Source organism: Vulpes vulpes, chromosome 3 (genome assembly GCF_048418805.1).
Source record: "Vulpes vulpes isolate BD-2025 chromosome 3, VulVul3, whole genome shotgun sequence".
Classification (NCBI taxonomy): Eukaryota; Metazoa; Chordata; class Mammalia; order Carnivora; family Canidae; genus Vulpes; species Vulpes vulpes.
In genome coordinates this window covers 99,572,061-99,594,796 of record NC_132782.1, presented here as the reverse complement: position 1 = coordinate 99,594,796, position 22,736 = coordinate 99,572,061, and the positions used below count along the sequence as shown (strand labels likewise).

Sequence of the window (22,736 nt, the reverse complement as noted above, 5' to 3'; positions counted from 1 at the left end):
GTGGAATGATCCTCAGTTTGTGTCTAATGTTTTTTTCTCAAATGATTAGACTGCATTTCTTGTTTGGGAGTAGGAGGGAGATCACAGTGATGAAACATCCTTATCACTTCACATCAAGTATATTTACTCTCAAGATGATGTTTATCTTTGATCACCTGGCCAAGGCTGTGTTGCCAGATTTCTTCTCTGTCCATAAGATATAAGGTATGTTTCCTTTCTTTTTTTAAGATTTTTTACTTATTTATTCATGAGAGACACGGAGAGGAAGAGACAGGCAGAAGGAGAAGCAGACTCACTGTAGGGAGTCTGATGCAGGACTCGACCCCTGGACCCCGGGATCACAACCTGAGCCAAAGGCAGATGCTCAACCACTGAACCATCCAGGTGGTCCTTTCAGGTATGTTTCCTCTGGAGAAATCACTATACACACATCTCAAAGAGTGGGAAGTTATGTATCGCCTCTTTAAGACCTACGTACCTAAATAATGCAAATACTTTCTGCATAGAAAATATTGCTTGATTTACCAAAAAAAAAAAATGCTCATTTTTTTGGTAAATCTAAGCCTATTTTGAATTAAAAGTTTATTAACAATAACTATTTTATTTTTTCTAACACATAATTGCATAATTAGTTCTACTAGGATTACTAATAATTGACCATTATTGTTCTACAATTGTTTTATTTAAATAATAACATGCATGTCAGAGAAAACTGAATACACCATAATATATAAATCACAGAGATCTGTACCACATATTTTATGTTAAGATAATAACACATATATAACATTATGTAAACATGTAGTTTTGTCATCATGAAGGAGTGTCATTGATTAGCTCTGTATAAGGCCAGTCATCTTAGATAATGGGAAATATTTGGATTTACAGGATGTGATATTTCACACCATGGCTGAACCTGTTCAAAAAATGTACAAATGGGGCAGCCCTGGTGGCCCAGTGGTTTGGCGCCGCCTTCGGCCTGGGGTGTGATCCTGGAGACCCGGGATTGAGTCCCACGTCCGGCTCCCTGCACGGAGTCTGCTTCTCCTTCTGCCTGTGTCTCTGCCTCTCTCTCTCTCTCTCTCTCTCTCTCTTTCTCTCTCTCTCTCTCTCTCTCTCTTACTCTCATAACTAATTTTTTTAAATCTTTTTTAAAAATGTACAAATGGCCAGGTGATTCATTGTGGCTGGCTCACTTGTTCTAGGGAATCCTTGTTTTTATCTTCTTCCCATTCATCATCTTTAGCAATAATAGAACAAGCAAATTCACAAATTTAAAAAGACATTCAAAGACTGACAGAATGTATAGTAAGTTCAATGAATTTCAAGGTAAAGGAAAAAGATGTGACCATGGAGTGGCAATAACATGCAACAACCACTTTCTTTGGGCCACTGACAGGTTTCCAAGAGGGGAAGTCCATCACTGTATTAATCTTTCCAATACTGGGGACATTGAAGAGGGTGCTTATGTGTCTGAGTGATGTCTTTCTGTAGCCTGGTTGGGGATTATCTGGATCAGAGACTTAGAAGGCCAGCAGTAGTTTAGGGTCTTTTAGAGCTGAAGAGTTGATCTTGATTGACTGATTGATTGATCTTACTTATGATTAGGAAATGTTTCATAGGATGTGAATATAAGGCAGGCAGTTAATGCCTAAAAAATCTACTCTTCAGGAGTATGTTTTTAAAAATTTGATGTGTAAACACTAATTCTGAGTTTGGCACCAGCAGCAAACTTGTGAGCTAATGTTACCAGCCTACCAATACACAGGGGCCATCTTTGGCTCATTGATATTACAGAATGGAAACAGAATTGGTTACAATGAAGATATAATATTTCATCATGATGTTCTTTAAAACAAAGGGGTTCAAAAAGTACTCAAACTCATAATTTATTGCACTACACTTTGCAGCAAGTGAGAAAAAGATTTAAAAATGAAAGAATATTTTCGGAATGATTTAGATGTTAAGCTTTGTGCAATAAACCATTTACATCTTAGAGGATCACAAGAAAATATTGAAAGCCCAAACATGAGAAAGATTCTGAATTTATTTTATTTTTTTAAAGATTTTATTTATTTATTCATGAGAGACACAGAGAGAGAGAGAGAGAGAGAGGAAGAGACACAGGTAGAGGGAGAAGCAGGCTCCATGCAGGGAGCCTGACGTGGTATTTGATCCCAGGTGTCCAGGACCACACCCTCGGCTGAAGGCAGCACTAAACTGCTGAGCTACCTGGGCTGCCCCAGATTCTGAATTTAGAGTATTACAGACTATTATAATGTCTATACACCTAATCATATAGGTATTAATAGATGAGATCTGGTCTCATGTACGTAATAAAATTCAAAAAGAATTTGTCATGCTACGACAAAATTATGTTAGACCCGAAACACTATTGTGAATATTCAAAGAAAAATGCTTCCCCTTAGTTATTGATGGTAAAACAGATGTAGAGATGCCTGGGTGGCTCAGTGGTTAAGCATCTGTCTGCCTTCCGCTCAGGGAGTGATCCCGGAATCCCGAGATCGAGTCTCACATCAGGCTCCCTGCCTGGAGCCTGCTTCTCCCTCTGCCTAAGTCTCTGCCCCTCTCTCTCTGTTTCTCATGAATAAATAAATAAAATATTTTAAATAAATAAATAAATAAAAATTTTAAAAAGAAAGAACTGTGTCATAAGAACAAATGATAGGCTTGTTGATTTTCTTATGGAGAAGAAAAAGTGATGTTTAGTTCATGAAATTAATAAATTGGAGGGCAGCTCGGGTGGCTTGGCAGTTTAGCACCTGCCTTCAGCCCAGGGCATGATCCTGGAGACCCGGGATCAAGTCCCGTGTTGGGCTCCCTGCATGGAGCCTGCTTCTCCCTCTGCCTGTGTCTCTGCCTCTCTCTCTCTCTGTCTCTCGTGAATAAATAAATAAAATCTTTCAAAATAAATAAATAAATAAAAGATAAATTGGAAAAACAAGATACTGTCATAAGTGTGCTCATATCCACACACTGCATGTAAACTAAGTAGAATTTTTTTGCAGATTTTATTTATTTATTCATGAGAATACACAGAGAGGAGAGAGAAAGAGAGAGGCAGAGACACAGGCAGAGGGAGAAGCAGGCTCCATGCAGGGAGCCTGACGTGGGACTCGATCCTGGGTCTCCAGGATCACACCCTGAGCTGTAGGTGGCGCTAAACCGCTGAGCCACCGGGGCGGCCCCAAACTAAGTAGAATTTAAATAAAAATTTAAAAAGAAAAAATAATTGCTAATATCCAGATATATATCCAGATATATAATAATGGAGCAACTGTAGCATGTTTGTAAAAGAAGAGAAAATATTGGGGATCCCTGGGTGGCGCAGCCGTTTAGCGCCTGCCTTTGGCCCAGGGCACGATCCTGGAGACCCAGGATTGAATCCCACGTCGGGCTCCTGGTGCATAGAGCCTGCTTCTCCCTCTGCCTATTTCTTTGCCTCTGTGTGTGTGTGTGTGACTATCATAAATAAATTTTTAAAAATTTTTTAAAAAGAATAAAAAACATTATTTCATCCCCCAAAATGTCCACTTGCATCTTTCTCAGCAAATATCCTTAAAAGGCAAATAATCTCTATTTCTGAATTCAAATATGCTAACCTTTAAAATTTCATACTTAGGGTGTGGGTGTGTCTGGGTGGCTCAGTCAGTTAAGCATCTCCCTTCACCTCAGGTCATGATCCTAGGGTATGGGTATCAAATCCCATGTCCGAGGCTCCCTGCTCAGTGGGGAATCTGCTTCTCCCTCTGCTACTTCCCCTGCTAGTGCTCTCTCATTCTCATGCTCTCTCTCTCAAGTAAGTAAATAAATAAAATCTAAAAGAATTCATACTTAGGATATATACCTTTTTTCAAATTCAATGAACTTTGGAGATATTTTCATGTTTTAGATATATACATAAAATATCAAATGAAATACACTGTCATGAAATGAAATCATATTGATGCAATACATTACATGGTTTATAACTTGTCCAAGTGGGGTGATATTTTTGAATGGTGATATTTTGAATATCATTTTTGAATGATATTTTGAATGTGAAAAAGTTAATAAAGAGCTACAAGTCCTGAAGTTATACAAAGCGGCATGCTCATCATAACGTCTGTCTTCTTTCTTACAAGTGACAGAAAGGAATCTAGAAAGTACACTGATGAATATAAACTCAGGAAGATATATGAATATATCTGAATTAGAAATAAGCAACCAAGGAAAATTTTTTAAAAGTTGGCAGTGCATGAATCAGTGGACATAAGCATGAATTCTAATATATTTTAAAATGCCACTTTTACTTCAAACAGGGATTCACAAATTTTGCTTAGTACAATCTCCTACAAATTTATAAGTACTCTTGCACAGAAGGAGTCACAACAAGATTCTGGGAATGAGCTTTTTGTAAACTGCAACCAATTTAAAACTATTAAAGACTGTCAAGAGTCCCTGAGAAATTATAAAACATGGCAAATCTCAATTGGAAAGGAGATAACCTGGGGCACCTAGGGTGGCTCAGTCGGTTAAGCACCTGCCTCAGGTCATAATCTCGGGGTCTTGGAATGGAGCCCCTTGTGGAGTGTCCCTGCTCAGCAGGGAGGCTGCCCTCCTGTCCCACTGACCCTCCCTGCTTCTCATGCTCACTCTGTCTCTCAAATAATTAAATAAAATCTTAAAAAAAGAAAGGGAAGGATATAAGGTGAAGATTACATTTTAAAGATATTATTGATGAGTGTAGGATGAAGACACAAAAGCGTCATTATAACAAATGATCCTTCAGGTGTAAATATTTAACTGTTAAATAATGCAAGGTTTATGACACCAGGTGCCTGTCAGGTTTTCAGTTGTTCCAAGTACTACAACATTGTTTGAAAAAAAAACAAACAATGAAAAAGTAATACAAGCATGTTTAAGTGGACAGCAGTTTGTGCTTCCACCTCAGGCTCCGGTTCCAGGAGGTCACAGAAAGTGGGACCCCAGGCCCCCACTCTCGGAGGAGCTGAGAGTCAGCAGTTCCTGTATTTTCGTCGCCGCTGAGTGTGGCTCCAGTTCCTCTGATTTGGGGGCAGGATTTCTCCCCAGAAACAAGCCTGCATCTGTAATAAACCAACCGCAGCATCTGTGACGTGGCGTCGAGGGACCCCCCAGTCCACGGATCCCTGAGTCAAACACTTCTTGTTCAAACACCCTCAGGGAAAATGAGGACCAAACGACGGGAACAGCCCAGAAAACACAAGGGATTGTGCTGCTCACTCACTGACCAGCGTGTCCCGGGGGGAAGCCCCCCAGAGGCCCCTCCTCAGCACTCAGCCCGACAAGGCAGCTTCTGTCCCGCTCGCTCGTACCTCAGGAGACGCCAAGTGGCTGCAAAGCCCCCAGGGTCTCCCCGGGGCGGCCGGCAGAACCTGCTGGAAACGCAGCTCTGGCTCTCTGCCCGGAGGCACCTGCAGCGCACTGGGCTGGATCCTCCTGTGGCTGCACAGGCCCTTCCCGCCCTGAGGCGCCCTGGGTCAGCGCAGCCGATGCGCGCCCTCTGCTGGCCGTGGCTGCGCACGCAGAGACCCTGCCCCTCCCTGGGGGTGGCGCGCGCGCGCCCTCTGCTGGCCGTCCTGGGAATCCCGGCAATGCTCAAGGTCCGGGCCCCTCAGCTGGAGGCAGAGAGGGTGCTCTGCTCCAGCCAAGCCAAGCCATCTCTCTCTATGACAGATCCTGAGGCTGGGCCCCACAAATCCATGCAAAAGGAGGTGCTCCCATCTTCCCAAGTGAAATGACCTCTGCCAAGCTCAGCCCCAGGAAGGTGGGAGCTGGGAGCAGTGGACTCAGGGAATCTGATGCCCAGAATTCTGGCCCCTACTGGTCCCAACACTCAGATCCCCTTCATAGACCCCTCCATCCTCGTCCATGGTTCCCCCTCCACACCCCTGGACCAGGAAAGCCCATTCCTCCTTGTAATTCCTCCTTACATCTGCTTCTCCCTACCCCATCTCCTTCTCTTTCTTCCTCCCACTTTCTAGAATTTGCCCCATCCCCCCACCACTCTCTCAGTGTCTCTCTCCCTTACAGTCTCTTTCTATGTCTCTCCCCAGGCCCTCAGGCTTTCTGCTCTGTGCAGCCCTGTCCAAGACCATAGAGTCCCAAATGAGTGTGCATCTGTATGTGAGCTCATTTAGAGCAGATTTTCTTTTCCTAAAGCCCTCTGGTTCTTCAGGGAGTAAGCCCTATTTTTTATTAAAAAAAGATGCCAGATGCTTCAGAGGCTCTTCTTTCTAGAATATATTCCAAGATTTGGGGTACCTGATGTGGGTCATAAACCCCTCATTCCTCAGGGACATCCTCTGTATTGAGATCCTCCTGACTGTAGCTCACTACATCCATGGTAGAGTTTCTTGTGAGACCATGTCTCTGCTTATCCGACCTATCTCCATGTGATTCTTTTATCCTTTGTTGTAAAGACACTGTTCAGCTAGTTTTCAGGTTCTTTTCAGAGGAACGATGTATGGAACATACATTGTATGGAACATATATTGTTCCATTTGTAGCTATAGAATTATTGTAGCTGTGTGAGGAGGTAAGTTCAGGACCCTTCCATGCTGCCATCTTAACCCCAGCTCCATAGTTCATAGTCTTAACCACATGTAAAATAATACATTTTAAAAATATTTTATTTATTTATTTGAGAGAGAGAGAGAGCACACATGAACGAGTGGGAGGGAGGGGCCGAGGGAGAGGCAGACCCTCCACTGAGTAGGGAGTGTGACTTGGAGCTCAATCTCATGTGCTGAGCTGATGGCAGACGTTTAACTGACTGAGGCACCCAGGCGCCCCATTAAATAATACATTTTTTAAACCACTATTTGGGCAAATAGCAATGACATGTTGTTTGGAGGTTTTTTTAGAGAGAAAGAGAGAGCAAGTGAGAGAGTATGAGTCATAGGGGAGGGGGCAGATGAAGAGGGAGAGAGGGAATCTTAAGCAGGCTCCATGCCCCAACACAGAGCTCAATCTCACAACCCTGAGATCATGACCTGAGTCAAAATTGAGTTGGGCACATAACTGACTGAGCCACCCAGGCACCCCTGATATGTTTCTTCTTAGCATTTATTCAGAAATGTCATCAAAAGTCTAGAGAATGAAAATCACTGACCTAGATGCTGGTGTTATAAAGGTGAATGAAACAATATTCTTACCCTCAGAGAGGCTGAAACACCTCTGAGGGAGATGAGATCAATGAAAGAGCAATTTAATGCAATCAGGAAAGTCCTAGATAAATTGCTAAGGAGTTCAGAAGGAAAAGAAACTCCTTTCGCCTAGAGAATCAGGAAAGAATTCTGTAAGAAGGTAGGTCAACATTTACACTTCCACTGCAAATAAGCCATCCTGAGGGACTATAGCTTTGTTTTAAAAGTATTGTCTCTGCTTAAAAATATTTTAGGATAATTCTTTAGGAAAGGGTCACCAAAAAAAGCAGCCTCGTTCCTTTAAAGCTTATTTTTGTATTCAAAAATATATTCCCCCATTGGAGATTTCTATGTCCCACTTTTAATCATCAGTAGAATTCCTAGACAAAAGATAAACGAGGAAATAGATCAACTATGTTGACATAAAACATATGAAAAGTTGACAATTTATTTTATCAACTAGAATGAAGAGACCTATAGAACACTCTACCCCACAACAGCAGAACATGCATTTTCCATAAGTGCACACACACACAAAAAAAAAAAACACTCTCCAAGACAGACCATATGTTAGGCTAGGAAGCAACTCTCAATAAACTTGAAAAGATTGAAATAATAAAAAGCATATTCTCTAATCACAATGGAATAAAATGAGAAATCCACAACATAAAGAAATTTGAAAAATTTACAAATATGGAAAATCATCATGAACACACACTACCAAATGGTCAATGGGTCGAAGAAGAAATTACAAGAGAAATTTGAAAATACCTTGAGATGAATGAAAACAAAATACAATATGCCAAAACTTATGGTACAACACTAAAGCAGTGCTGAGAGAGAAAATCATGGTTGTAAATGCCTCCATTCAAAAAACCATGAAAGATCTCAAATCAATAGCTTAAACTTTCATTTTTTAAAAAATGGGGGGAAAAGAACAAACTAAACCCAAAGCAAGCATAAGGAAGGAAATTATAAAATTCACAGTAGGAAATAAATGTAATAGAAAATGAAAAAAAAAATAAGGAATATCAACCAGAGTACAAAGGGAGAAAAAAGGGACGTCTGGGTGGCTCAGCAGTTGAGCGTCTGCCTTCAGCCCAGGGCGTGATCCTGGGGTCCTGGGATCGAGTCCTGCATCGGGCTCCCTACAGGGAGCCTGCTTCTCTCTCTGCCTATGTCTCTGCCTCTGTGTGTGTGTGTGTGTCTCTCTCTCATGAATAAATGAGTAAAACCTTCAAAAAAAAAAAAAAAAAAGCAGGGGAAAGGAGAATAAAAGAAAAAAAAATCAACTGAACAAAAGTTATTTCCTGAAAAGATTAACAAAGTTGACTAAACTTTAAATAGGATGACTCAAATTATTAGAGTCAGGAATAAAATGCAGGTCATTACTGACCACATAGAAACAAAACAGATTATAGGGAAATACCATGAACAACCGTGTATCAAAACTGTATCAAAAAGTTAGGTAACCTAGATGAAATAGATAAATTCTTAGTAAAACACAACTTCCAACAGAGACTCAAGATGTAACTAAAAATCTGATAGACTGACATCCAATAAAGAGATATACTGGAAATCAGAAAACCTACCACAAAGAAAAGCCCAAGCCTAGAAGGCTTCTCTGGCAAATTCTACCCACTGTTTAAAGAAGAATTAACATCAGACTTTCACAAACTCTTCCAGAACACCTGAGACAAGGATTTTTGAGGACTGGCCTCAAATTAAAGCCATAGAATAAAGTCATCGTCAGAGGCAAGATTAACCTGATACCAACAACCAAATACATCACAAGAGAAGAAAACGACAAACTGTATAAAAAGATGTCAGAAGTCTCAACAAAATACTAGCAAACCTAACCAGCAACATGTAAGTGGATTGTACACTGTGACCGAACAAAATTATTCTGCCAATACAAGGTTGGTTCAACATATGAAAATTAATCACAATAATATACCTTCTAGTAGAATAAAGGGAGAAAAAAAATCACATGATTATCTCAGTAGACACAGAAGAAGCATTTGATAAAATCCAACATTTGATGGGAAAAACCATTAACAACCTTGGAATATAAGGGAACATCCCCAACCTGATAAAAGGCATCTACCAAAAACCCACGGCTGACATCACACTTCATAATGGAAGACTGAAAGCTTTCCCCCTAAGATCAGCACTCAGAAAGATGTTTGCTCTTGCCATTTTTATTTAACACAGAGGTTTTATCTAGTAATTTAGTGAAAAAAATACATCAAAAGCATCCAAATTAGAAAGGAAGGAGGAAAACTATGTCTATACACAGATGACATGATCTTGTATATAGAACCCACCCCCCCACCCACACACACTATTAGAACTAATAAATCAATTCACCAAATTTTCAGGATACAAAATCTATATACAATCTATTTCTATATATTAGCAATGAACAATCCAAAAATGAAACAGAAAATAATTCCACTTACAATAGAATCTTATTTTAAAAATATATTCTCTATTCATCTAATTTATTAGATTTTGCCTCCTTTTTTTCCTCCAAAAATAAAAGTTTGCTTTCAAGGGATGAAGATTTACTACTTGTGAAGGAAGACTTTCTGGCCATTAGGGTTGGTGGTTCCTACAAAAAAAATTCCAAAATACACTACAAGGATAATAAATCTAGAATAAGTATGAAGACAGCTTTCCAAGATAATAACTTGGAATTGGTTGTGTCTCTAACCATTTATTCTAAAATGTAACCAAAACATGAGAGAGCCAAGACTCAGCGTACTTTTTAACTTCTGTCACATTGCTTCATGGTCATGCCGTTGTTTAGGTCAATAATGAAGCCACTCAGCTTAAAAGCAAACAAACAAAAAAACTCTGTTTTCATTCCATTTCTATTCTAGTTCTATTTACTCCTAACATGCCCTCTAATCCTTACTAGGAAAATACACCACTACCTCCCACACTGCCAAAAACTGCCAAATCTCTGCTTTAAAGCTTTCTTTACATTCTTTTGTAATACATTGGATGGATAATTAGGTGTCCTGGTTTGAAAGGCTTTCCCTGGAAGCCCTCGATTTCTTATACTTTGGACTAGCAGGCATATCTCATCTTCATTTCATCCTCCAAACAAGGCCATGGAGTAGGCACTTTTACAACCAGGTCTTATGGTCTGAAAATAGCACAGAGTGAAGATTCAAACCCAGGTCCTTCCAACTGTGGCACCCTCTCACTGACCACTGCACCACGAGGCCTCTTAGACTATTCAGGCTCTAGGTACACCAACCAAGCAGTTTCCTGAAACCATGAATGGGAGTTATAAGCCTTGAGTTTACATCTTGTGGTGTTTTCAGAGCAGCACAAATTGTTTATAGAAAAAATTTCTTTGGGATCCCTGGGTGGCGCAGCGGTTTGGCGCCTGCCTTTGGCCCAGGGCGCGATCCTGGAGACCCGGGATCGAATCCCACATCAGGCTCCCGGTGCATGGAGCCTGCTTCTCCCTCTGCCTCTGTCTCTGCCAATCTCTCTCTCTCTCTCTCTCTCTCTGTATGACTATCATAAATAAATAAAAATTTAAAAAAAAAAAAGAAAAAGAAAAAATTTCTTTAATATTTATCCAATTTTAGATTGTAAATGAAATCTCAAATATCCTGCCTCTAGGGGGAGAAGGAAATACTGCAATCTGTATAAAATTCAATCAACCTGCCTCTGCCTACTGTCCACACATGGTAAGGGAAATTTTCCCTATTTTTAAAGAACTTTCATTGTTGCCAATTTTAAGTTAATTTATTTATTCATGAGAGACACACAGAGAGAGGTAGAGACATAGGCAGAGAGAGAAGCAGGCTTCCTAGGGTGAACCTGATGCAGGACTCAATCCCAGGACTCTGGGATCATGACCTGAGCCAAAGGCAAGTTGCTCAGCCACCCAGGTGCCCCTAAAGAACTTTCATTGTTACTATTAATAATGATGTCATAATTATACCCTATGACTTTCCTAGTACTTTTGTTTCAATTTTTAATTTTGTAAAATCAAATCTAAAAAAAGGCTGAAATACACAATAAACCTGCATACCTTCCACCTATATTAACTTAATATCAACACCTTGGCTCATTTACTTTGTATTTGTACATTTGTGATGAGTCATTTGTGATTTGTACATTTCTGATGAGACACTTTTTCCTTAAATATTTCAGCACATCACCCCTAAGAATAAGGACTTTTTAATCATCAGTGCCGTTACATTACAAATAAAATTTAAAATAATTCTTTAGGGGGTACCTGAATGGCTCAGTCAGTTAATCATCTGGCTTTGGCTCAGGTCATTATCTCAGGGTCCTGGGATCAAGCCCCTCACTGGGGATCTCTGCTCAGCAGAGTCTGCTTTCTCCCTCCCCCCAACTTGAGCTTTCTCTCTTGTTCTCTCTCTCAAATAAATAAATAAAATCTTTAAATAATAATAATTCTTTAATATTATCTAATATCTAGTCCATATTTGTATTTTTCTCTTTCTACTCAAAATGTATTAGCTTATCGGGGCACCTGGGTGGCTCAGTAGTTAAGTGTCTGCTTTGGCTCAGGTTGTGATCCCGGGGTCCTGGGACTGAGTCCTGCATCAGGCTCCCTGATGGGAGCCTGCTTTTTCCTCTGCCTGTGTCTCTGCCTCTCTCTCTGTATGTCTCATGAATAAATAAATAAGATATTTTTTAAAATTTTTGTTAGCTTTTCTAAATCCAAAATTCAATCAAGATTTGCACATTTATTTGTTCTTATAGATGATTAGTTCTTTTCATCTAAAACAAGTTCCACCAACTTTGTTTTTCATGACACAGTTTTAAAATAGAGGCCTGTTGTCTGGTAAGATGCCCCACATTCTAGAGTTATCTATTTTTTCCTTATAATGAGATTCAGGATAAACATTTTTGGCAAAAACTCTAAATAAGTGATGATGCGTATTTCTCATTTCCTCATATTGGGAGAAACATTGTGTTGCTCTGCTTTGGGAGCTGTTAATTTTGGTCCTTTGGTTAATGAGGTACTACCATTTCTCTCCATTGTAAAAGTATATTTTCTCTTCTACAATTAGTAAGTAATTTCTGGAGTAACAATTTGAGACTCTGTGAATATCTTACTCTCCAAACAACTTTCACTCAATGATTTTAGCATGCACTGATGATTCTTTCCTAAATCATTTATTAAAATGGAAGATGCAAAATGGCATTTTTCAACGTACCATTCCTTATGTATTAATTAGGTGGTATTCCTCTATAAAGAGCTTTCCATTTTTTCTGTAAAGGGAATCCTCCTTTTAATTATTTTTAACATAAATGTTATTTATTCAACCTTTCTAATAATAAACTTGATCTAAGTTCAATTATAGAAAACTTTGAAAAACTAAGAAAAAGACCAATGAAAATTCTTTTCACTCATGATCTCATCATTACTCACTGTTAACATCTGGATATATATCCTTCTCTTATTTTTCTATGAACATATATCATTTTATAAAATTGGAATTACATTTTATCTGCTGGCTATGAATCTTGTCTTTTTACTTATGATTTTCACATATGGGTAAATTTTCTTATATAACAGAAAATGTTTTTAATTTCACAGTATCCTACCACATGGAAGTATCACGATTTATTTAATATAAATATTGGAAATTTGGGTCATTTCCAATGTTTTACATTAAAAACACTTCTTCAATATGTGCCCTTGTTAACTCTTTAAATGCCATTTTGATTATTTCCTATGAAAAATTTTTCAAAAGTAGAATTTCTGAGTTAAAGGCTAGGTAATTTTTTTTCTACTTCTTTGTATTAGTTTCAGGTATACAATTTAGTGAATCAACACTTTCATACAACACTCGTTGCACATCACAAGTGCATTCCTTAAGCCCCATCATTTATTTCACCCATTCCACTCCTACTTCCCCTTTGGTAACCATCAGTTTGTTCTCTCCCATAATATAGAGATTCCAAATAAGATATTCTGATATCTCATACACCTGTTTGAATCATTGTGCTATTTGAGAATGAGTTGCTCAAACAGAGTTTTACCAAATTCAGCAGAACTATAATGAATTTTTTTTTTTTTTTTTTAGATACAAAAAACTAGACAAACTGGTCTTGTGGTTTCAATAGCAGTCAGAGTCAAATGCTGTTAGAATCTGTGGGTATTCTACAGAATGATCAAGCAAAATTAGGCTGTCTACGCTTAGGGGTATTTGTACTAATCATTCTATTGTGTTCCCGGTATAATAAAAACATTAATCCAAAGTCACCCTCTCATAGAAAGTCATGGGCGTGTGGAAATTAAAGGCACAATTCAAGAGCAGTGATCATGTTTTATGGATGATGAGCTTAAGAAAATAGAAGCCTGGGGATCCCTGGGTGGCTCAGCGGTTTGGCGCCCACCTTCGGCCCAGGGCCCGATCCTGGAGCGCCGGGATCGAGTCCCGCGTCAGGCTCCCAGCATGGACCCTGCTTCTCCCTCTGCCTGTGTCTCTGCCTCTCTCTCTCTCTCTCACTCTCATAAATAAATAAAAATAAAATCTTTTAAAAAAAAGAAAGAAAAAAAATAGAAGCCAGCATCCCTTGCATACAATTCAAGTGGCGTTATACTAAATGCTACACTTGCATTGCATCATTTCAGTCTCAGAAAAAAAGCTCCGAGTAAAGTGTCATCATGATTCCTGTTTCAAGGTATATATTTTTTTTAAAGATTTTATTTATTTATTCATGAGAGACACAGAGAAAGAGGCAGAAACATTGGCAGAGGAAGAAGCAGGCCCCATGCAGGGAGCCGGATGTGAAACTCGGGACTCGATCCAAGGACCCTGGGATCACGCCATGAGCTGAAGGCAGACGCTCAACTGCTGAGCCACCCAGGTGTCCTGTTTCCAGATTTAAAAAAAAAAAAAAAAAGGACCTGATGCTAAGAGAAGTCACCAATAAAGGTCTCTGTGTGTTTTCTCTATGGGAAGCATTTGGAGAGGGGAGATTTTGTGTTATTTTTCTCTCTCTTTAGGGCTAATGCAGTGTTCAGGGCATACCATTAAATGATTGTGGAAGTTATGTAAATTTAGGTTTCTGCATTTGTTCTTCTCTCAGATGAGCTAGGAAGAATACTCTTTAGCAAGAGTCCACATGGCTTACCTCAGAGGGGACAGAGGGATCATGGATATAGTTACCTCTGGTGGACTGGTAGAGCTGATGATGTCACAGATGTGTTGGGGTCAGAGGTGGTGGTTTGTGGTTACTGATTTGATCCTGGAGGCTATAGTGTCTGGGGAGGGATCTGGACCACCCCAGAGACATAAGCATTATAGAAAGTTTAGAAAATGCAAACAAGCAAAAATAAAAATAAATAAATAAAAGTCATTCACCATCTCATATTTTAGAGTACATTCTTCTGGTCTTCTTCCTGCTTATATAGAAATATTTTTTTCATAGAAGTGAGCTCAGGGATCCCTGGGTGGCGCAGCGGTTTAGCGCCTGCCTTTGGCCCAGGGCGCAATCCTGGAGACCCAGGATGGAATCCCACGTCGGGCTCCCAGTGCATGGAGCCTGCTTCTCCCTCTGCCTATGTCTCTGCCCCTCTCTCTCTCTTTCTCTCTCTCTCTCTGTGTGTGTGTGACTATCATAAAAAAAAGAAGTGAGCTTAAGGAGAAATGTTCCAGCATAACTTGTCTTTTTCATTCAGCAATATAAGAGAAATATTTTTCTGTGCAATAAAGCATACTTACATAATACCATTTTTAAAGTTTTAATTAAGTAGAAAATACAAAAAAAACACACACAAAAAAAAAAAAGTAGAAAATACATTCAGTAAGTACACAAATCTTACATGAACAGCCCAATAAATGTTTACATATTACCCCCTGTAATCACCATCTAGATCAAGATATCCCAGAACCCTAATAGGCTTCTTCATGTCCTCATGCCTCTGTGAAAGCTGAACTCCTTGTATGGACTTGGAAGTAAATTTCTGTGCCTAAAAATAGCTTCAAGAACTGAGAAAAGTCAGTTAAATCCCCGGAGCAATAAATTCTGAGTAGCAGATGATTACAAGAATGAGCCATCCTGATTCAGTTTGCCAGCCACAAAAGTCACAGGAATGTTAAATATGACAAGCAATTTGAACATCCCACTCTCTAAATCAGCAAACTTGCTTTCCCAATATTTTGATTCAATTTTTAAAACTCGACTAAATTTTGCTCAGGAAGTCTCCTCTGAGCATTCCCTACTGTTAGTAACTCTGAATGAAGTACTTGCCTTTACCTCTAACTGGTCTCAAGTTTTACTTTTAGTCTCTCTTTCCATCAGTAACCATTATTCTGACTTTTAAAACCATAGATTAATTTTGCCTGCTCACATACACAAATGGAATCATAACAGTCTGTATCCCTTTTTGTCTGACTTCTTTCTCTCAAAATGATGCCTGTGAGATTTATCCATGTCGTTGTCCTTATCTCTATCAATAGCTCATTCTTTTTCCTTGCTAGATAGAATTCCATTGTACAAATACACCTAAAATTTATTTATCCACTCTGCTTCTGATGGGAGATTGGGATTGCTTCTAATCTGGGATAACATCAATAAAGGTGCTATGAATATTATTCTATATGTCTGTTGCTAAATATATGTAGAGATTTATGATTGATATATATCTAGAACTGGAGATGCTGAAATAAGGTATGCATATTTTAAGCTTGTTTAAAATATTACCACACCATTTTCTAATTCTCAATTTATACTCCTACCACAGTGGAAGCTGAATAAAAGTTGACTAAAAGTTGAATAAAGGGGCAGGTGGTTGGCTCAGTGGTTGAGCATCTGCCTTTGGCTCAGGTCGTAATCTCAGGGTCCTGGGATCAAGTCCCACATCAAGATCCCCGCAGGGAGCCTGCTTCTCCCTCTGCCTGTGTCTCTGTCTCTCTGTCTCTCTCTATCTCTCTGTGTCTCTCATGAATAAATAAATAAAATCTTTTTTTAAGTTGAATAAAAATTCCATTTATATAATCATGCTTAGTGAAATAAATCAGAGAAAGACAAATACCATATGATTTCACTCATACGTGGAATTTAAGAAGCAAAACGTATGAGCATAGGGAAAAAGAGAGAGAGAGAAGCAAACCAAGGAAGAGACTTAACAACTATAGAGAACAAACTGATGATTACTAAACGGGAGGTTGGTAGGGAGATGGGTGAACTAGGCTAGGTCATGGGGATTAAGGAGTGCACTTGTTGTGATGAGCACTAGATATTGTATGGTAGTGTTGAACCGCTAATTCCTATACCTGAAACTAACATCAAATGTTAACTAGCTGAAATTTAAAGAAAAACTTTTGTAAAAAAGTTCTATCTGCTCCACACCCTCAACACTTGTTGTTATGAATCTTATAAACTTTAGTTATCCTGGTAAGCATGTAGCACAGTTTTCATATAATTTTAAGGGCCATGTAGTAGTTCATTTTTTTTAAAGATTTAATTTATCTATCTGAGAGAGAGAAGGAGAGAGAGAGAGAGCAGGGGGACGAGCAGAGGGCTGTACATCTCAGTCTCTCCCTGGCTGCAGGGAGGTGGAGAGGAGTGGAGAGACACCATTGTTTACATGGTACTCACTTGAATCCTCAAGCTCTCTCCTCCCTTCCTTACAAAACAAAGAGAAAAAGAAAGAAAAGGGTGAAAGTCAGAGGATGTGTTTGGTTAAAAAACAAACACCAAACTCCTTTCCCTGCCTATAAAGTAAGGGTGATAGGGCTCCAACATCTCTTATCCACCATTCCAAACTCTGAGAAACTCTAAAAAATAAAAGTGCTTTTCTTTTTTTTTTTTTAATTTTTATTTATTTATGATAGTCACAGAGAGAGAGAGAGAGAGGCAGAGACACAGGCAGAGGGAGAAGCAGGTTCCATGCACCGGGAGCCCGACATGGGATTCGATCCCGGGTCTCCAGGATCGCGCCCTGGGCCAAAGGCAGGCGCCAAACCACTGCGCCACCCAGGGATCCCTAAAAGTGCTTTTCATATCTCATATGGTAGCAAAACCTGACCTATCAGAAAGTGAAACTATCTATAGTCTTTATTTATCATAATCAGTAGTATTATGAATATATGAAATATTCATATACTTCAATGCAGAAATATTTCTTAGTATGCTTTTAAGATGCAGCTCCAGATCCTGCTAGGGGAGCAGCATAGTTCTATATACCATATGATCTTTATTTTTTAAAAAAATATTTATTTATTCATGAAAGACACAAAGAGAGAGGCAGAGACAGGCAGAGGGAGAAGTAGGCTCCTTGAAGGGAGCCCGATGTGGGATTCGATCCTGGATCCTGAGATCACGCCCTGAGCTGAAGGCAGACCCTCAACCGCTGAGCCACCCAGACACCCCCATATCATCTTTATAAAAACTAAAAAATAATGAATTCTAAAACATACTAGGCATATGGGTTTCAGGTAATGAATAATAGTCAACGATATTTCGTAAGCTGCCATTGGGAAAATGTTCACAAAGCACCCACAACAGTGCCTGACATCTGAAAAACAGGATTTCCATTTTCTTCTGCCCATGTTTTGCTTGTGTAAATAAGGAACCCTTCTTCAGAAATTAGCTCAAGGCTGGTTAAAGGAGGGCAGATATTACAAATGAGGTACTGAGTAAAAATATTTGCAATTTACATAATAGACATAGAGCTAATATCCCTAATATATCCAGAGTTCTTAGAAGAAAAAGACCAAACTTGGTAGGAAAATAGGCAAAATATATGTATAAACAGTTTACAGGAAAAGATAAACAAATGTTCCTTAAACATTAAAAAAAATGTAATGTTAAATTTGATTTGGAAATTGTTTTTCCCAGTTCTGTTTGTTAAAAGGTTCCTCAAAACAATGGTATCTAATAGTAATGAATCAACATAGAGTCTAGATCATGACTTCTAAATACTGTTTCCTATTCAAGGAGATCCTATGAGAAACTGATGTTTTCAGGTATAGAGCAGAGCAAATACCAGATAAGCCTGGGACCTGTTCTTATATCAGAAAGTAAAGAAGTAATCAGATAATGATGGGGGCATGTCAAAGGGACACAAAAGTCTCCTGAAAGGACTCTCATTGACCTAAGAAGGTCTCTCTCCCAGGAAAGGCAGAAATACAATGAACATGGTTTTTGAGAAAATCTACGCATCAAAAAGAATAATCACTGCAGCTAGTTAAAATATTGAAGTTTTAAAATTCCATGACTCAGTAGTGTTACTGTGGGTAGGGGAAAGAAGGAAAGTTCTTTTTAGAGAAAAATGACTGTTAGTAAATGCAGAAAAAATGACAGAATTTGGAAATCAACATTTTGCAATCTCCAATGCAGTGACTGATTCAGATAAGGATCATTACTGGATGCTCTATATTCTAAATGGAAGTTATTGGGAAATAAGATATTCATGCAGAGTCAAGTATTATCCCACAAATTGCATGTTTACCCAAATGTACCTTTAATTGAGAAATGTGTCTGATACCATCTAAACCAAGTAAACCAATGTAATATCATTAACAGTGGAACAATCTGACAGCCTATGCCTAGTGACATGATGCAATGTGTTGTATGTGGATTGTGTATGAAACGGTCTTGTCAAAAATATTGATCCTGAATCTGATCTATTCCAATCTAAGCCTAATCTCCAAATCATATTAACAAGTTTAATGATACAATGAGTGCCTTAGTCCATTTGGGAAGCCATAATAAAATACCACACACTGGATGGGCTTATAAACAACGGAAATTTATTTCTCACAGTTTTGGAAACGAAGTTCAAGATCAAGTTGCCAGCAAGGTTGGGCATGGGCCCTCTTCTCATATCCTTGCACAATAGAAAGGGCAAAAAACCTCTCTGGGCCCTCTTTCATAAGAATGCTAATCCCATCCATGAAAGCAAAGCCTTATTAAAATAAACTATTAGCCTCAAAACTAGTAGGTGCAATTAAACTCTAGGTGATCCCTAATAACCTCCCAAAGTTCCCACCTCCTAATACCATCACCTCAAGGGTTAGGATTTCAACCCTAGGATATAAATTTGGGGTGGGGGATGCAAATATTCAGACCACATCGATGGATGAGGAAACAATCACACACATCAGTATGTGAGATATTCAACAAGACAACTCACCTGGATTCAAAGGCAATGTTACGGAAATAAAAGCAGAAAATTCCTCCAGGTTATAAAAGACCAGCAAGACATAATAACAAAATGCCTTACATGGATCTTGTTTGGATCCCGTGTCTTTAAAAAAAAAAAAAAAAAAAAAAAAAGACATTTTGAGACAACTGAGAAATTTTCAGTGTGGAATGTTATTTAAGAATATGGAATGATATTTAAGAATTATAGTTTATTATCTTAGGTGTGAAAACAGTATTATTGTTATATAGAAGAATGTCCTCATATTTTAAGTATGAATGCAGATGGCTTTATTTTTTTAAGTATACATTTTTTTAATTTTACATATTTTTTTAAATTGGAGTTCAATTTGCCAACATATAGCATAACACCCAGTGCTCATCCCATCAAGTGCCCCCCTCAGTGCCCGTCACCCAGTCACCCCTACCCCCTGCCCACCTCCCTTTCTACCACCCCTTGTTCGTTTACCAGAGTTAGGAGTCTCTCATGTTCTGTCTTCCTTTCTGATATTTACTGCTCATTTTTTCTCCTTTCCCCTTTATTCCCTTTCACTATTTTTTATATTCCCCAAATGAATGAGACCATATAATGTTTGTCCTTCTCCGATTGACTTATTTCACTCAGCATAATACCCTCCAGATGGCTTTAAATGTGAAGAGATTAATGTCTCTTCACATTAGTAAGGCAACTTACTTTCAAATGGTTTAGAAAGAAATGTGTGTGCTTATACATACACACACATATATGTATGTGTGTATATGTAAATAATGAGAGAAATAATGCAAATAAGGCAACAAGTTAAAGTATGCCAAAGTGATTCTGATTCTAAAGATCCCCAAAATAGGGACACCTGGGTGACTCAGTGGTTGAGCATCTGCCTTCAGCTCAGCATGTGATCCCAGGGTCCTGGGGTTGAGTACCACATCAGGCTCCCCACAGGGAGCCTGCTTCTCCCTCTGCCTATGTCTCTGCCTCTCTCTGTGTCTCTCATGAATAAATAAATAAAATCTTTTTTTAAAAAAATAAAGATCCTCAAAACATACTTTGAAAACCATTAAGCTAGGCAATGTTCAAACTGGATTCCCCAAATTAGTATTTCTAATGGTGGCTGGTGGATGCTCCTAGAAGCCAAAGTATAATCCGTCTTTCCATATATGTCTCTCCTAGTGCCTCAACTCAATCATGGTAATATATCTGGGGTTTCTTAATGTAGCTTCATGAATGGACTTGTTCCCACTGGTTCTCTTGTCTAGCATGTTGTAAAAGCTTTTATAATCTTAGATCCTGCTCTATTTCTCCTGCTTTTTGTTTTTAATCTTACAATAAAGACTTCCTTCAACTTGTATATCAATACAGAGAAAGTCTGATCTGCCTAGAAATGTCTGTCTCAGGAAAGTCAGTAACTCTTAACTGCAATTGAAATGTGGGAGCAGGTGACTTTTTCCTTTGATTTCACAACCTCTTGAGGTAAATAGATTATTATTTCCTTCTCTTCTGTAAGCTAAAGGATCTGGAACCCTATGGTGTCTTCCACCTCTACTTCCTTCAACACCAACTAATCCAAGAGAAAACTGTGCAATGAGAGAGCATGAACAGCTTCCTAAAACATGAAAATAAAATGCATACATTTTTATACAATATTTTAGAAGAGTAGGATGATCAGAATTTAGCTTCAGAAGACTGAAGACTTCACCAGTGTGATCCTAATTTAGTAGTGTGGCCTTGGACAGCTTATACCTTAACTTCTAAGTTATAATAAGTTATAACTAAGGCTATATAAGGTTAGATAACTTCTAAATGGCCAGGCTAAGAGTGGACAAACTTACTCCTCACTCGAAACACAATTTCCACCCTCAGAAGCAAAGGGCAAGATCTAAGACAGCTGAATGTTCTCTTTGGTAAACAGGTATTTATGACCACCTAGGTAATGTGGCAGGTACAAAGGGAAAGAAGGAGGTGACTACCAGGCTCTGAAACTGTAAGGATGTTTTCACAAATGTTTCAGGTATATTTTGTTACTCACTCTGCACAACTCCTATGTGCATTGTGATTAGCCTCATTTTAGAGATAAGAAAGTTGAGCCTGAGTGAGATGAAGTAGAAGGCAAAGAGTATCTGCACTTGCTTTACTAAGGGGGAGATTCTTACAGAACTACCTGTATAAAAACAGTGACATTATTTCATTATTTCATCAGAATCCCAACCATTCATTTATTCAGGTGATTTGTTTCAAAAAGCCTCAGTCATTTCTAAGTCAGTGCAGTGATCATATACTGGGAACCATGAGGAAGCAAGAATGACACTTTAAGGGAATTGAGAAACAGAGGAGTCTGGTAATGGCAGGCAAAGGAGCTACCAGGTTCCCAAGAAGGGCAGAAATACAATGAACATGGTTGCCCCAGTAAGAGGCTTGGCTAGAGTATATTTATGGCCCAGAGGAGGGAAGGATGGACGTAGGGAGACTGAGAAGGAGGTCCCTTTTCCCATTCTTATACAATAGCAAGAGGAACAGAAAGAAAATGGCAAATCTAAGTGGCATTTGAGTGGTATATACTTTTTATTTTTATTTTTTTTAATTAATTTTTATTGGTGTTCAATTCAATTTACCAACATACAGAAAAACACCCAGTGCTCATCCCGTCAAGTGTCCACCTCAGTGCCCGTCACCCATTCCCCTCCAACACCCGCCCTCCTCCCCTTCCACCACCCCTAACTCGTTTCCCCGAGTTAGGAGTCTTTATGTTCTGTCTCCCTTCCTGATATTTCCCAACATTTCTTTTCCCTTCCTTTATATTCCCTTTCACTATTATTCATATTCCCCAAATGAATGAGAACATACACTGTTTGTCCTTCTCCGATTGACTTATTTCACTCAGCATAATACCCTCCAGTTCCATCCACGTTGAAGCAAATGGTGGGTATTTGTCGTTTCTAATTGCTGAGTAATATTCCATTGTATACATAAACCACATCTTCTTTATCCATTCATCTTTCGATGGACACCGAGGCTCCTTCCACAGTTTGGCTATTGTGGCCATTGCTGCTAGAAACATCGGGGTGCAGGTGTCCCGACGTTTCATTGCATCTGAATCTTTGGGGTAAATCCCCAACAGTGCAATTGCTGGGTCGTAGGGCAGGTCTATTTTTAACTCTTTGAGGAACCTCCACACAGTTTTCCAGAGTGGCTGCACCAGTTCACATTCCCACCAACAGTGTAAGAGGGTTCCCTTTTCTCCGCATCCTCTCCAACATTTGTTGTTTCCTGTCTTGTTAATTTTCCCCATTCTCACTGCGGTGAGGTGGTATCTCATTGTGGTTTTGATTTGTATTTCCCTGATGGCAAGTGATGCAGAGCATTTTCTCATGTGCATGTTGGCCATGTCCATG

The 22,736-nt window shown here is 39.0% G+C and overlaps 1 protein-coding gene across 1 annotated transcript in view; it reads left to right on the top strand.

Moving 5' to 3' along the window:
- Positions 1-225: 225 nt before the first annotated feature.
- LOC112923250 (acyl-coenzyme A synthetase ACSM4, mitochondrial) overlaps positions 226-22,736 on the top strand; it is a 67,272-nt gene continuing 44,761 nt past the window's right edge. Inside the window, exon 1 of the mRNA XM_026002984.2 lies at positions 226-397. The gene's annotated coding sequence lies outside the window, so the exon portion shown is untranslated. The remainder of the gene's footprint in view (positions 398-22,736) is intronic.